This window comes from Lycium ferocissimum, chromosome 3, assembly GCF_029784015.1.
Source record: "Lycium ferocissimum isolate CSIRO_LF1 chromosome 3, AGI_CSIRO_Lferr_CH_V1, whole genome shotgun sequence".
In the NCBI taxonomy this organism is placed as follows: Eukaryota; Viridiplantae; Streptophyta; class Magnoliopsida; order Solanales; family Solanaceae; genus Lycium; species Lycium ferocissimum.
Genome location: NC_081344.1, coordinates 67084819 through 67099766, shown reverse-complemented (window position 1 = coordinate 67099766; position 14948 = coordinate 67084819). Strand labels below are relative to the sequence as shown.

At 31.6% G+C, this 14948-nt stretch overlaps 1 long non-coding RNA gene across 1 annotated transcript; it reads right to left on the bottom strand.

Annotated features, from left to right (window-relative positions):
• Window positions 1–9900: 9900 nt before the first annotated feature.
• On the bottom strand, window positions 9901–13101 carry LOC132051194 (uncharacterized). The gene is made up of 3 exons (XR_009413623.1): window positions 12387–13101; window positions 12198–12299; window positions 9901–10371 (listed from the first exon to the last, which is right to left on the bottom strand). It is a non-coding gene; the product is annotated as an uncharacterized LOC132051194 (long non-coding RNA).
• Window positions 13102–14948: the final 1847 nt, after the last annotated feature.

Below are 14948 nucleotides of genomic sequence, written 5' to 3'. Positions count from 1 at the left end.
GAACCATAGTCAATACAATGTCCGCCTATGCTTTGACAATTACTTTTTACAGTACTTGCACTCTCATATAAGCATCTTCTTTTCAATTTAAGTTCTGTAGATTGACGGAGGTAGTTATTTATAAAAATAAAACATATTATCTGCTATGATATATTAAATTAAATTAAATTAACAATATACAACTTATTTACACTATTAACGTATAAAATCAGATATTTTCTTTTTTCTTCTCTTATTGATCTCCAAATTATGTACTAAAATAAAACAGGTTACCTGTTGCCACGTGTTAATTAGTACACATAAATCAAACAATTTTCTTTTTCTTCTCTTTTGATCTTCAAATAATTTTTAATTTATTTTTCACCCAGTGTTCGGCACCCATATTGAAGCTCGATAAAATACGCATTGCGCGTTGCAGGTCGATTTTAGAGGTAGCGCTCCCAACATGATTTTTTTTTTTTAAAAAATAAAATAAAATTTCATGCTCGAACTGAAATTTCTGATAAAGGATGGAGGAACCCTAACCATCCCACCATAACCCATTTGGTCATCTTCAAATAATACTAAAAAGAGCAGTTAGCTGTCTTGCCAACTGTTCTATACAGACACCATACACTTGCAAAAGCCAAGCCTAGGTGTTCGCATTATTTCATGTTTATATAGGTAACCCCAAAATGCAATGAATTTCAAAACAATTACCTTAGTTACTTATCATGTATAAGAAAAAATAATTATTTTTAAAAATAATTGTGGAAAGTGGTTGCTACTTTAGTATCTTTTGCATTAATAATAGTCTTTAGGCCTTTTGAGTTGTCTCGGATAACATTATACCAATAGAAGTTTGGGCACAAAAGCTTTTGCATTGTTGCTATAATATGAAGAAAAGACCAATTTTGGAATGGGGACAAGGAAAATGTTCCATATCAATCCCCCATTTTAACGACATACATTTTTTTTATATTATCAGTGTAATATAACTAACTACATATACCAAATTATTACTTCTTCTTTTTGAAATACCTTATTAGATTTGTTACCGAAAATTACTTAGTATTGTCGATCTACTTAACTTAATGATACAGCTAGAGACTAAGGTACGGTTCGGTTGAACCCAATAACCTTAGTTAAAATATTGTATTTATTTTAAAAAATTCATTCAATATATATAAATTATTAATTTAAAACTCAATAACTTGAAAAAGGACTAAAACTCTAAGTCATAAAATTCAAAACCTTTAAAAATATATGAACTTGATATAATTGGTTATGTCCTGTACAAAAGATAGAGATGCTAGGTAGAAAGCAAAAGACTAAAATCTTAAAAGTGTGGTCACCTCTTGTCTCCAAGTTGCAACTAAGCATGGGGTCTGAAATTTGGGAAATTTCAATGTTTGAGGCCCCTCAAAAAAAGAAAAGAGAAATACGCAAGGTTACAAGAAAAGCAGAATTTGATTTCTTCCTTCATTCAACAGAAACCCAAGTTGCAAACTTCTTATCTCACCCACTCCACCCCCAACCCCTCTAAAACAATAGAAAAAAGAAGACAAAAAGAATATTTTGTTGGTTTACGAGATGTTCGGTATCTGTATTGAGGGCTTGATTAATTCAACTTCGTATCACGTAAAGTCCATTAAAGGAGGAAGCGTTTACTATGATTTTTTTCATACCCAGTCACATAGGAGAATCCAGGATTTGAACTTATAGGTTCGAAATTCAAGAATAGCGGGTGTTAGCGCACATCTGGATTCTAAATTTAATATTTGTACACGTTTAGTGAATTTCTTAATACAAATATAGAGTCTGAACTATAGCTTTTAGGTTCGGCTGAACCCGTACGTCAGCTTCTAGCTCTATGCAAGGCCGGCTAGAGGGGGAAGCAACTAAAGCAATTGCTTTAGGCCCCCCTAAATTCAAGGCCCCAAAAAATTATTATTATGTATTATTTGTACATTATAAAATTATGAGTAAAAGGGGTTAGAGTTTATATTTATCTTTTGAAATGTGATAGAGGTTATTGAAATAAATAATTCAAAGTTTGTACTCCTTCCGTTCATATTTATGTGACATTCTTTCCTTTTTAATCAGTTTAAAAAAGAGTTTTTTTTTTCATATTCAATAAAAATCTAATTTTAAACTTTTCATATTACCTTAATGAGATGATTTATAGCCACAAAAGTTTCCATTGCTTGTTTTAGACCACAAATTTTAAAAGTCTTTATTTTTCTTTTAAACTCCTTGCCCAGTTAAATGCCTTCACATAAATTAGAGACTAACAAACACTATGCAATTTATAAAAATGAATAAATTGATGACGACTTTGATAATTTCAAAAAGACGAAGTCTCTTGTAGAGTTGATTATTTCTTATAAATAGTGGATTAAACCATCTTTTTAACTTCAAATTAGACTTTAAATATTTTAAACGTGTGAAATTATTTTTGACATCTATTTAGTGGTATAAAATTAAGGTTTTTATATTATGAAAATTTATAAAAATATAATCTTAAGCGTCAATATATGTTTCTTATACAATATTTATTTAAATTTTAATGAATATAGGTATTAAATATCTCTAACGGTAAAAACTAGTGATATTTGGCACAAATATCTATGTGTAGTGTCACTTTGCCTCTCGTTCTTAAAACTTTAATCTTTAATTATATGTGAAATCATTGTATTTGCGCTTATGTTGGTATATTTTGTGTATTCGTATAACGAGGAAAAAAGATGAAAAACCGTGAAACTAGCATGTGATTAAGCGAACAATCAAGATGCATGCAATATGGTATGCATGCCATATATACAAAAAGAAGAAGAAAGAATTTGAATAAACGTATATAAAATTTCATTAGAAAAATTTAACGCCTCTTGTAAAGGTTTGGCTTTAGGCCACCAACTCCGTTGAGCCGCCCCTGGCTCCACCGTGTCTAGAACTTGAACCTGAGACCTCTGATCTAATTAAAATTAAAGGGATCCTATCCATCTCACGACGACCTAGCGGTGATTAAAAGTAGACTTGTAAAGGGCTGACGTTCTTTGCTTTCCTTCACGAGAACATAGGAAACTTCATAACTATTGGCATCGGATATCTCCACGTCGAAGTTTTGAATTAATTAGACACGAGTTAACATATGGTTTTTGTGATATATCAACTTCTCTTAGCAGCCGTTAGCTTTAAATTTGGATCTCTGGGTAGGTAATGTTATTAACTAAAAGCAAGTCCAAGGTACAACCAGGGGCGGAGCTAGCCCTTCGGACGGTTCACTAACCCGCAATTGTCTTCGACCTTATATTTGTATTATACTTTTTGTCAAATATTTACAAATTATTAATTTAGAACCCAATAACTTTAAATAATTAGAACCCCGAACCCACAGGCTTTAAATCCTGGCTCCGCCTCTGGGTACAAGAGGGCCATAGCATACCAAGGCAACCAGCTAATAAGTTAGGATTTATTTTTCGCCCTAATTCTCTCCGTAGCATAACCTAATAAGTACGATGGTGCAAAATAATTTGCAATAAGGTAAAACTCGATATCTATTTAAAATAAAACATGAAATTAAGTTTTACCAATAACAACAATAAATAAGTTGGTGTTGACAATACTAGTACCATGATTTTCTTACTAAAGAAATTTAGAATATAAAAAAAGTAAAAACACCAAATCAAGGGGATTTAATAGTAATTTTGTCCTACATATACAATGTAATTTTCCAGCGAAGGAATGTCAATTAACCCTTCTTGGACAAGGGCAACTCGTCCCTGGGTGTTGGCTGGCTATATAAACTTTCACTGACCATGTTTTTCCATTTAAATTCATCTGTTATACACCAAAAAAAAAAAAAAAAAAAGGGTACTAGCTCTTACAATGATGTAACATTTATTGATACTTTCAACTTCAAGAAATAGAAATATAATGCATGGGGCATGTGCAGGTCCAATAATAAACATATTCATTATTAATGGACCCCTTAATCTCTTAGTAAATTGCGCAATTTGCACGATTGCCCTTCGTTGGGGTCGTCTTTAATTTTTGTCTTTCGCTTAAAATACCCCGAGGTTCTGGGTTCGAACCCCGGCTTAGTCATAAAAAAAAATTGCAAGGCAAGGCTTTGCCTTAAGATATAATAAAAGACGGATATTTAGTTATCGCTTTATAAGACAAACTTATGCCAAAGAAAATCCCTTATTTGCTACTTTGTTAAGCATAACTAAAAATCTCATTTAAAACTTACTTTAATTTTGCCTTATAAGGCGGATTTTTTATTTTCAGTCACCTTTTTAAGCGAAGGGAAAAAATTAAAAACCAACCATTTGAGGGACAAAAATTAAAGACCACCCAAAAAGAAGGATAATCCGCGCAAAAAATGTAGTAAATGCTCACTTATTGGAATGTCTTGGACCAGATAGGATTGGAGGGAGGGTCAAGAAGAAAATGAAAGTTATTTAAAGCAAATAAATAAAAGAGCTTATAATAAAGACAGAAAAATACTAGACACAAGAGGATCTCTTGTTTTGCACAATGGCATGATGACCCATTTCTGTTTTTCTGGAGGCGTATTGTAGTTGTAACTTGTAAGTTGTACTAACATTTGTAGCCTTTTGGCCTTTTTGATTGCGATGTTTGCAGCTTCCCATGAGTGTATATACGAATAGTTGCGAATACAATATCTCTTCACATTTATGTAAGAAAGATTCTTCATTTGCTTTTAATGTATCCATTCGTGCTGGATAGTAGCGTACGCAAAATTTTATTGAACGGTATCTATAATTAAAAAGTGAACTAGTGAAAAAATCATCGTAATGACATCACTTTAAGAAAAAAAAAACACAATTCAAATTTCAATCATTTATAAGTTACAAAAAAATTCAAGGACATCACGGTAAATCATCTCGACAGTGTGGTTAATTCCCAAAAAAGAAAATCTCGACAGTGTGGTAGCAATTAAAATGCTCTCTATGGTGTGGATATTATAGTATTGCCTTTTCATATCCCAGATTTAAAAATTAAAAAAAAGGGCAGGCTAGTGCACGCTCCCGCTAAGGGCCGGACCACAAGGGGGCAACCTTTTCATATCCCAGATTAAAAAAATTCAAGGACATTAGGGTAAATCATCTCGAAAGTGTGGTTAATTCCCCAAAAAGAAAATCTCGACAGTGTAGTAGCAATTAAAATGCTCTCTCTGGTGTGGATATTATAGTATTGCCTTTTCATATCCCAGATTTAAAAAATAAAAAAAAATAAAAAATAAAAAAGCGCAGTGCACTAAACAAAAGTTTGGGTCGGAGCAATGGTCTATTATACAAGCGCTTACCACCATGCATTTTTGCAAGATTTGTCGTTGCCACGGCTGAAGCTCGTGACCTCTTGGTCGCATAAGAAGCAACTTTCTGGGGATTACATTAAGGCTCGCCTTTTCATATCCTAGATAAATTTGAAAAAATTAAAGGCGTATGTATAATAAATAGAAACACATTATGTTGGAGTTATTAAAGAAAAGGTAATGAATTAATAAGAGTGAGAGTATTTAATTAGTGGTCAAGCCAATGGTGCCAGCGGATTACAGAAAAGGAATGAGGTTGTTTTGATAGCAAGTAGGGTTTATCTTTCTCTGTTCTATTTCATACTAGTTTCATGATGTCCGTGCTAAGTCCGGGCCCAAAATCAAAATATAAATGCAGATATTTTAATTAAAAAAATATAATATTTGTTACACTTCTTACTGTATAACAATTAAAATTTCAAATAAAAATATTTTCAATATATAAAAGGAAAACTTTCTTTTAACTCCTTTTAACATCTTTAACTTTCATTTTGATGAAATTATTTACTTCAAATCAAATGCGGAGCCAGAATTTGAAATTGATGAGTTTCGAATCATAATTTTCTTAAGTTACTTAGTTATAAATTAATAATCTACACATACTCAATGAATTTTTAAGACACATACAAGTTTTTAACCAAAGCGCTACCGAATCCGATCAAACTCGTAACCGACACTCTAACTCTGCTCTACTTCAAACTCATTTCGTGTTTATCTTGAACTCATTTAAGATTTAATAATATATTTTATTTTCACCTGTATTAGAAAAATTTATGTTTTCATCTTCTAGAATCATCTAATACACCAAAAAAATTCAGTAACTCCAAATTTATACTCAATATTTATAATCTTTCCAAATTTATACTACAATATTTATAATCTTAGTTTCGAGTTTTTACACAAATCAACCTAACGATCTTACAAGAATATTAATAAATAATAATTAAAGTACATTAATAAAGTAAAAGATTTTAAAACTATACTTAAACATAATTTTAGGACAGATGTTTATAACCTCATATGAGCTCGCTAAAGAAGCAAAATACTGGAGGTTTAATAAAAGATATAGTAAGACCTAATAAATGTTCCAACTGTTAAAAAAAAAAAAGACTCTAAAGTTGCCTAAATTTTACGCAGCATATAAAAATAAATAATATGTTCTCACCGTCCCAAAATAATTGTCACGTTTTGTTTTTGGAAGGCAATTTGACTAATCTTCAGAGTTATATTGGATTAGATTAATTCAATATTTTAAAATTTAAATATTAAAAAACTATATGAATAATACTATGAATTGCAATACTTTTAACAATATAATAATTTTTTTTTAAAATATTATTTAAAATTATATAATTTAATTCTCGAAAAGTGAAATATGATAAATATTTTGAGACGAAAGAGTGATAATAATTTAAAAGAGATTCACAAAAAGTTACTTTGATATCAAAATAACCCATTGCAAAGGCCACGTATGCTCTGATAATTTGCAAAAGTGAGAATTTGCAAAAGTGAGAAAGCAACAAAAACAGCCAAGTATCAACTTTATTACCCCTGTGGGTCCCTATGGACTGGCTGTAAGGATGACAAAAATTAAGATTCTTGCTTATATATAAGTATAATGTATGTTTTCCTTTTCAACTTTAGCTGTCTCACATGACATTTATTTCAAGCTCTTCATGCATGTGTAACAAACCATCAATTATCAAACAGATAAGATTATAAATTAAACATCCCTGTTCGAGTAAAGCTGTTGCACATGCAGATCACAATGTGAATTTTATGAGTTCGAGATACTAATAATATAACTCCTTTGGTTTGCTGGATTTCAAATACTCCCTCCGTTTTAATTTATGTGAACCTTTTCAGAGCACGTGGGTCAAACTTTATAAATTTGACCGTGAATTTTAACATAGATTTTTCAAATTTGTAAAAATAAAATTTATATATTTAGAAACTACATAAAACGTATTATAAGTCATGATAATTTATAATTCACATAATTTAGAAAAAATGTAAGAAAAACGTGGTCAAAGAAACACCTCGTAGACTCCCCAAATAGTAAAAGGTTCACATAAATTGAAACAGAGCGAGTATATAGTATTTGTATATATATTGGATGTATTTGGAGACGGTTTGAGGCAAATTTGACCTAAACTCATATTGAAATTTTGAGGTTGAAAATGACAACATTTGTGACCTCCCATTGCATCCCGGTTTAAATTTTCGTATATATCATTGTATATTTGTCTATCTCCTGTTTATCTTGTATATTCATGAAAATTTGTGTGTGATATACACTGAAATGCATGATATACAAAAATATATGCACAAGTTACAGTGTCCATTAAAATTTGCGTGCGCGATATACATTGATATGCATGATATACCATGTGATACACACATGTCCCAAAATTTAATCTTCCTTAAATTTTGAATAAAACACTGTGCAAGTGTTTCCAACCATGCCCATTTAACCTGTTCAATCCAACAACAAAAAGAAGAAGACAGGGAAATAAAATTGACATCTATTTTTTCTTTTTACTTCTGGTCTCTGATTTGAGATGAAAATGCCCACATTACTTTTTGGAAGGAAGTACATCTGTTAATCATGAAATCAGGATAAGAATCTTTAGATTACTCCTATTATCTCGTCTCTTTTGGGGGATTCGCGTGTACAATACCAACTTTAGCTCACTGAGGACATGCCCCTTGATAGGAGGGTGCGGAGGTCGAGAGTTAGGGTAGAAGGGTAGTGGATAATCGGGCACATTTCTTTTCTGTTCCCGGATTTTTAGCATTATTCTTGTATTTTCTTATTGTTTAGGTTCCTATTACTCTATATTGTTCTTTAGCCGCAGTTATCTTATTATCTTGATTGCTATTGTTTTTGCTTGCTACTGCCTACATTTTCGTCTTGCTATGAGCCGAGGTCTCCTAGAAACAACCTCTCTACCTTCCCAAGGTAGAGGTAAAGTCTGTGTACACATTACTCTCCCTAGACTCCACTTGTGAGATTACACTGTGTATATGATATTGTTGTTGTTGCCTATACAATACCATTTTTATTTTGGGTTTGAGTTAATATTTCAGAAGTTGTCAGTTGCATATGTGTGTCAATATCCCAATATCATATTGTCCAATGGGGGAACGTTATGTACACCATGTTGGGCTTGCTTGGATTGGAGTTGGTGTCTAACACAACTGGGCTTAGCTCAGGTTAAATTTTGACTGACTAATTGCACCAGTAGCTGCTTTATGGTTGTTATTTGAAACATAACTATCAGTAGTAATGTATTAAAAATAGAGAAAATTACACTGTATCTTCATTGAAGCAACAATGCTACTAAAATTAACTCTTTTTTTTTTTTTTTTTAATTTTTACAAAAAATGACCCAAACTTTTCTCTCTCTCTCTGCCTTTGTATATATGTTAGTATATGTTGGTATAAGTGTCTGTATATGTTTGTATATTTTGAGCTATTTTTTGCAATGTAAGTTTTGGACTATTTTTTTGCAATGTAAGTGACCAACTGGTATATTTCTGAAATTTTCTCTTAAAAATATAGTCACAACTTAAAATTAAAAGAGTGGCATAGACTTGCTCTTCAAACTTCAAGTTATTGGTGTGAAGTTCAGTTCTTGCAAGTTTGGCATAAACCATGAAAAGCCATGCAACACAAAAATTCTTCGCCATAAAAAAAAACTCAAACAGATTGGTATAAGTGTGCAAATTATAGAAAATGATTCCTCACTTTGAGAAGATAAAATAATTTGGAGTAGATGGAGAAGCAAAAGAGGACATTTTCGTTGTTATAAACCATGAAAGTAATGCAACAATAATTTTCTTTATCATAAACTTAAACAGGATTAGTTAAAGTCACTACAAAAAAAACCCAAATTACCAACAGTAAATTTAGTTGGTAAAATGATAAAATCAGTTGGCAATTTGAATTACCAACGGATATTGATCCGTTGCTAAAAGGCTCGATGGTAAATTTTGGCAACCAATTTGATATCGTTGGTAACATTACCAACTAAAATTCGGTTGGTCAAACCACAAAAAAATTGTTGGCAATTTATGAATCTTGACTCTATGATTTCCGTTAGTAACTTTGCTAACTAAAATTCAGTTGGTATTCCATCAGTAATTTTACTAACGGACAGAGAACAGGTTAGTAAATTTGGTCCTTTATTATTCAAATTTCGTTTGTAATTGGTTGGTAAATGTAGTAACAGAAAAAGTGTCATTGGTATCCTGTTAGAAACTATACTAACACATAACAACTTGGTTGGTAAGTCCGGTAATATTATTTTCAAAATACATTGGTAATCCGTTAGTAATTTTAGTTACGGAAAAGATATGTTGGTAATTTACCAACAAATTTCAAATTCATTAGTAAATATGGTTATTATTATGTTAGTAATAGCAAAACTTCCATTAGTAATTCGTTAGAAAATTGAATATCAGATTCTAAACCTGTTAGGAAATATTACTAACGCAATAGTAATTCAACATTAAAATTGTCATTTTAAATATTCATGTTAATTTAAAGCTTTGAAAAGTCTAAAAAACTACAATAAAACAAAAAACAGTAGCTATTTTATAAACAATAACATCCATCATAAAGTTAATAAACAATCCAAAATGTATCTAACGTAAAAGACTCTAAAATAAATCTAAATAAGACTCTTGTCATTATTTGACGACGAGTCACGTCTACGAGAAGGAGGTGTAGGTAAGCCACCTAGGATGAGCGACATGAGTGCTTGGAGTATTTGATCAAACTTGCTCTTGCACCACTTGTTGCACTTCATGTCTCATTTCTTCACGCAATTCTTGTCGCATTTCTTCTCCCATTTCTTGTCTAATCTCTGCTCTCGTCTCATTCTTCATCTCTTCCTTCATTTCTTGCATACGTTGTCCGACACATTCAGTCACCCAAGCATCAAAGTCTAGATCTAGAGGTTGAGATGTTGAAGAGGATGATGCACCAACACGGTGCTTGAGAAAACCAAGACCATAAATACGCGTCTTCTTAGCCCCGCCAACTTCATCCAAATAAATTTGTGAGAAATCAACTATAGGAGGCTCACTACCTCCATCTTCAAATTGAGATGTAGATGTGATTTTAGACATTATGGCATCGTGAAAGCAAAAAACATGATATGAATTCTATAATAGTAATATTTTTTGAAAGAAAAAACCATCAAGAACAGTCTAATAGACTATAAATCAGAATGCTAACAAATTAAAAGGCTTATAATAACTTATAACATGTCAGAACATTGACTAATGGTCTATCTGATTCATTCTATTACACTTAATTCTCAATAAAATCTTTATTCTCCTAGCAAGTGGTGCTTTATACAACACAAGAAGTTTCAAAGTTTAAACGACCTAAGGAATGGAAAAGATGAAATGACCGTTATAAATGAAGAGCAATTAAAGTATACATTCTTTCAACAATACCAATAGCAAGCCGGTCAAATGTTTCTTTTTCTATACAAAGACTCAACAAGAAGTTGATCGAACAATCGTAGTTTAGTATCCACCGCCTAAAGCTTATAACGCAAAATAAGAACACAAACCTCGAAGCTTCTCATTTAAAAAATAAGAAGGCAAAATAAAAATCTCCTTCTAAAGCACATCCACTCACTATCCTTAAAGTACTCAACATTTATATCTTGTTTCACATTACTAAGAACAAACACTGAATCAAGTAGCAGACAGTATTTTACTCAACAAAAATAAGAGTCACCACTAATCTTAGTCAGGATTCAAGAACTATTGAAGAAAATAATGAAACAATAAAAATGAAACGTTCTAACGCTTTTTAAAAAATAAACACTGTACAAAAATGTGCCAAGTTTTCAGCAGGATATGGATACAATTAGGATTATTTTCTTAGTCTAATGATATTGCCAAAGAGCTTGGTCTTGTCAGCCGAAAGTGCTTCCACCAGTAAATATGAATCCATCCAAACTGTTCGGCTTTTGTCATTATTGATTGTTTTTCTTGTCACCTTTTCTTTTAATTAGTGACGAAATGAATTATAAAGTGCAAACACTTATCTGGTGCAGTTAAGTATGTACTTGGAAGGTGGTAATTTTCTATTGCATTTTAACTAAAATAGAATGTCTTCTAAATATTAAGAAAAAAGTATCTGCTATTTCCTATTGAATTCATTTCTTATGCCAGAATTATAATTTTAAGGGGCATGGTGGTAGATTAAATGGTTGTGCAGCTCAGATTAAAGCTTTGATGATCTCAAGTTACTACAAGGCAGGGGCTATGATATGGTGTGGATGTTGGTCGATAAATGCCTCCTAAGAATCTGGTCTCATGGAAGAAAGTTATAACATGATGTGCTGAGAAGGGATTTGTAAAGGAGGTAACTGAGTTGTACATTTGTATGGAAGAGGACCGTCTAACCCTAGATGTTGATAATCCATTAAAAAAGTTGATTTTGATACTTTTTTTTTTTACCATTCTAGCTTCCTGATATTTTTGTTTTGGATAAAAAATTGCATGAGTCAATTGAAAGGAGTATATACTTGGAAATAAGACATTGGATCTTTTCTGTTTGACGAAACAAGAGGTATTTGTTCCTGATAAAGTGGCAACGGCTGGTGTCTTGACTGCATGCCTAGATTTAAGTATTCCTTGTTTGATTTATGAAAGTTGTTGGTAAAAGAATTGACAATTCTTCAAAATATGGTAACCTAAGTCCATTTTGGTAACTGAATTCATTATCATACATTTCATTTCATTTTTTGTAGTTTCCTGATTAGACTTGGAGTAAACATGAGGGATGATATACGCGAAAACTAAACACAAATCTAGAAATATAATGAGCAATGCTTACGTCACTTACATATGTGCTTTTAGACTTCTGGTCCACAAACTCATTGTTAGCCTTGAGATGTGTCTTCTTTAGAAGCTCATGTGGATGAGGTGGTCTTCCTAGTTGTTTGGCCTAAAATTGAAATCACATTTACCACGTTTAATACGCAAGGAGTAGCTTTAAAGAAATTATGATTTAGCTAAATAAAAATCAATATACCAGTAGTTTTGCATGTTCTCGGTGAGTTCTGGAGCCTCCCGTATGGCGTGAGGGGCCAGATCCTTTGCCACCTTTCTCGCTTAGTCGATTTTTTGAACATTGTGCGGATTTGGCTTTAAATTCCTCCGTCTCCAGTGAGGCTTGTAGCTTTCCCAAATAGATACCGGGATATGTTTGCGCTTCATGTAGTTCCAGAATCAGCTACTTCTCTCATAAAAATAAGAGCAAGGGACAATCGTTCAAACAAACAAACTATTAAATACAAATACTTAAATTGGTCACAAAGAAATGTAAAATCGACGAGATCTAAAATAGAACTTTGTCAGTAAGAAATATAAAATTCAATAGTTAAAACAACTTATAGACTATGTTTAACTCTTCTATTTGAAGAGATTAGAGCACTTTAACTCTACTGCACTTGCATAATATGCCTCATTATCATCATCTTAATCCATATTTAATCTAGATTTGTCATGAAATTCTACCTCATCGTCTAAATCATCATCCTCGTCTCTTAAGTTCATACTCTTTTAAATTTCCTTCTATGGTTGATATCTACAACTTTGTATTGCGGGTGATTTATTTTGAACTCAATAAATTGCTCTGCGCCCCGTATGAATTTTGGATTATCCAGACCTTTAGTTAACCTTTTGTACATCCATTGACGATTTGAAATCATTTTCTTTTTAAAACTTCTTTTCTGATGATTGGAGAAGAGTAATTTATGAAATCTTTGGATAGTAAAAAAGGGTGCAATACACAATTAAGCAGTAAGACAAATGTTTCCACCCAAAAAAGGTCTAATGTTCCTCTGCTTTTCGGAAAACGGTCTTTGTGTTTTTAAACAAGGAACTAGGGGAAAAACAAAAACGAGAAATTAAGTTTTATGTAACAGGTGGCTCGAAAATGGTCTTTGGAAAATGGTCTTTTCGGAAAATGGTCTTTGTCTGCTTCTTCTTAATTTTCCCTTTTCCTGTGGACACTTTGACTTCTTTCGTATCTGATTTGGAGCTCTTTTTTGCAATTTTTTTTTTTTTTTTTTAGATTCTCATATTATATTCTGGTAACTAGTAAGATGACTTATACATGGATTCTTGGTTATTAAATTATTATAAAAGAATAGTAAAATTTTAATTGCACGTAGTATTTTAACTGCACTAAATTATTTTTTTGAACTAAAAATGCAAATTAAGTCAAAAAAAAGTCTATAGCTAATTTTTTAAAGTTCGGATGTACGATGAAATTAATATTAATACAAAAAATTATAATCCTTGGTTGTCGTCTGAATATGCAAACACGAACACCTAATTAAAATACTTAGTATTATTAAATCAACCATGTAAAAACACTACACTACGTATTTTAATTTTCACATTGAATGGGTCAACTATTTAATTTATTTCTCATAGCAAACAAAATAATTTATTTTTACGAGAGTGAAGAGCTGTGAAATCAACATGGCAGACGTGTAGATCAACTTCAACAATTAATTTCAGCCAATATAGAAGGATTTTGAATTTTGTTTTGATATGTTGCAGTCCCGGATGTCTAGTTTCTACAAAAATCAATCGCTCTTGATTTAAGGCTCCTATATTGAGATATGATTTTTCGGTCGAGAGTATGCAAAGTTGTGAGCTCGACGGGCCAAACGTGTAGTTAAACATCAAAACTTAATTCTAGCTGATCTAGAAAGAGTTTTGCTTTTACTTTTGACATGATCTAGTCCTCTGAGTCTAGTTTCGAAAGAATCAAGCACCTCGTCATTTTGGAAACTCATTTGATGAGATGTGAATTCTCCATTCCAGACACGCAAAGTTGAAAGATTTTGGGATAACAGAAAAAGGGCACAAAATCAGGAACAAGATGCTCGTCTGACGTGAAAGGATCTCTTGATTTTACATTGGAAGCTATTATTAAGGGACCACTTTGGTATTTAGACTATTGGTCAAAAGAAATTGGTGCAATAAAATCAATCTACAAATTGAAGTCTCGTCTTCAAATTTCAGCATGTCTATACTCAAACAAGCCTTGAGACTGTGACTCAAAAAAATTAAATGTAGTTTGTAAAAAAAAAAGGATTCATATTTGTTCACTTGTAATGTTGGAGTGTGACATTAGATATTGACTAGTTCTAGTTATATGCGAAATGAAATAAAAATATATTTCTTTTTTCCTACTATCCTAGGGGATTCAAATGGACTAGAAGTCCTTTCGACCCCTTACACATGTGAATTGAATGAATAAATAGATGAAATCAATCAAATAATTTAACTAACAATTCAAACCAAAGAATAGAAGAACGAAATACATATGGGTTCACGACGACTATGTGGCTAAAAAAATATATATATATATATATATATATATATATATATATATATATATATATATATATATATATATATATATATATATATTGAAGTAGCTCTAACAATTCGGACTTCAATCAAGTTCTTCATTCATGAATCCTAGCGAGGAAATAGTTAAGTCTTCGTTGGTCGATTGTTATCATCAATTAACTATTTCTTTTTGTACAAGGAACTTTTAATGAATCCACTGATT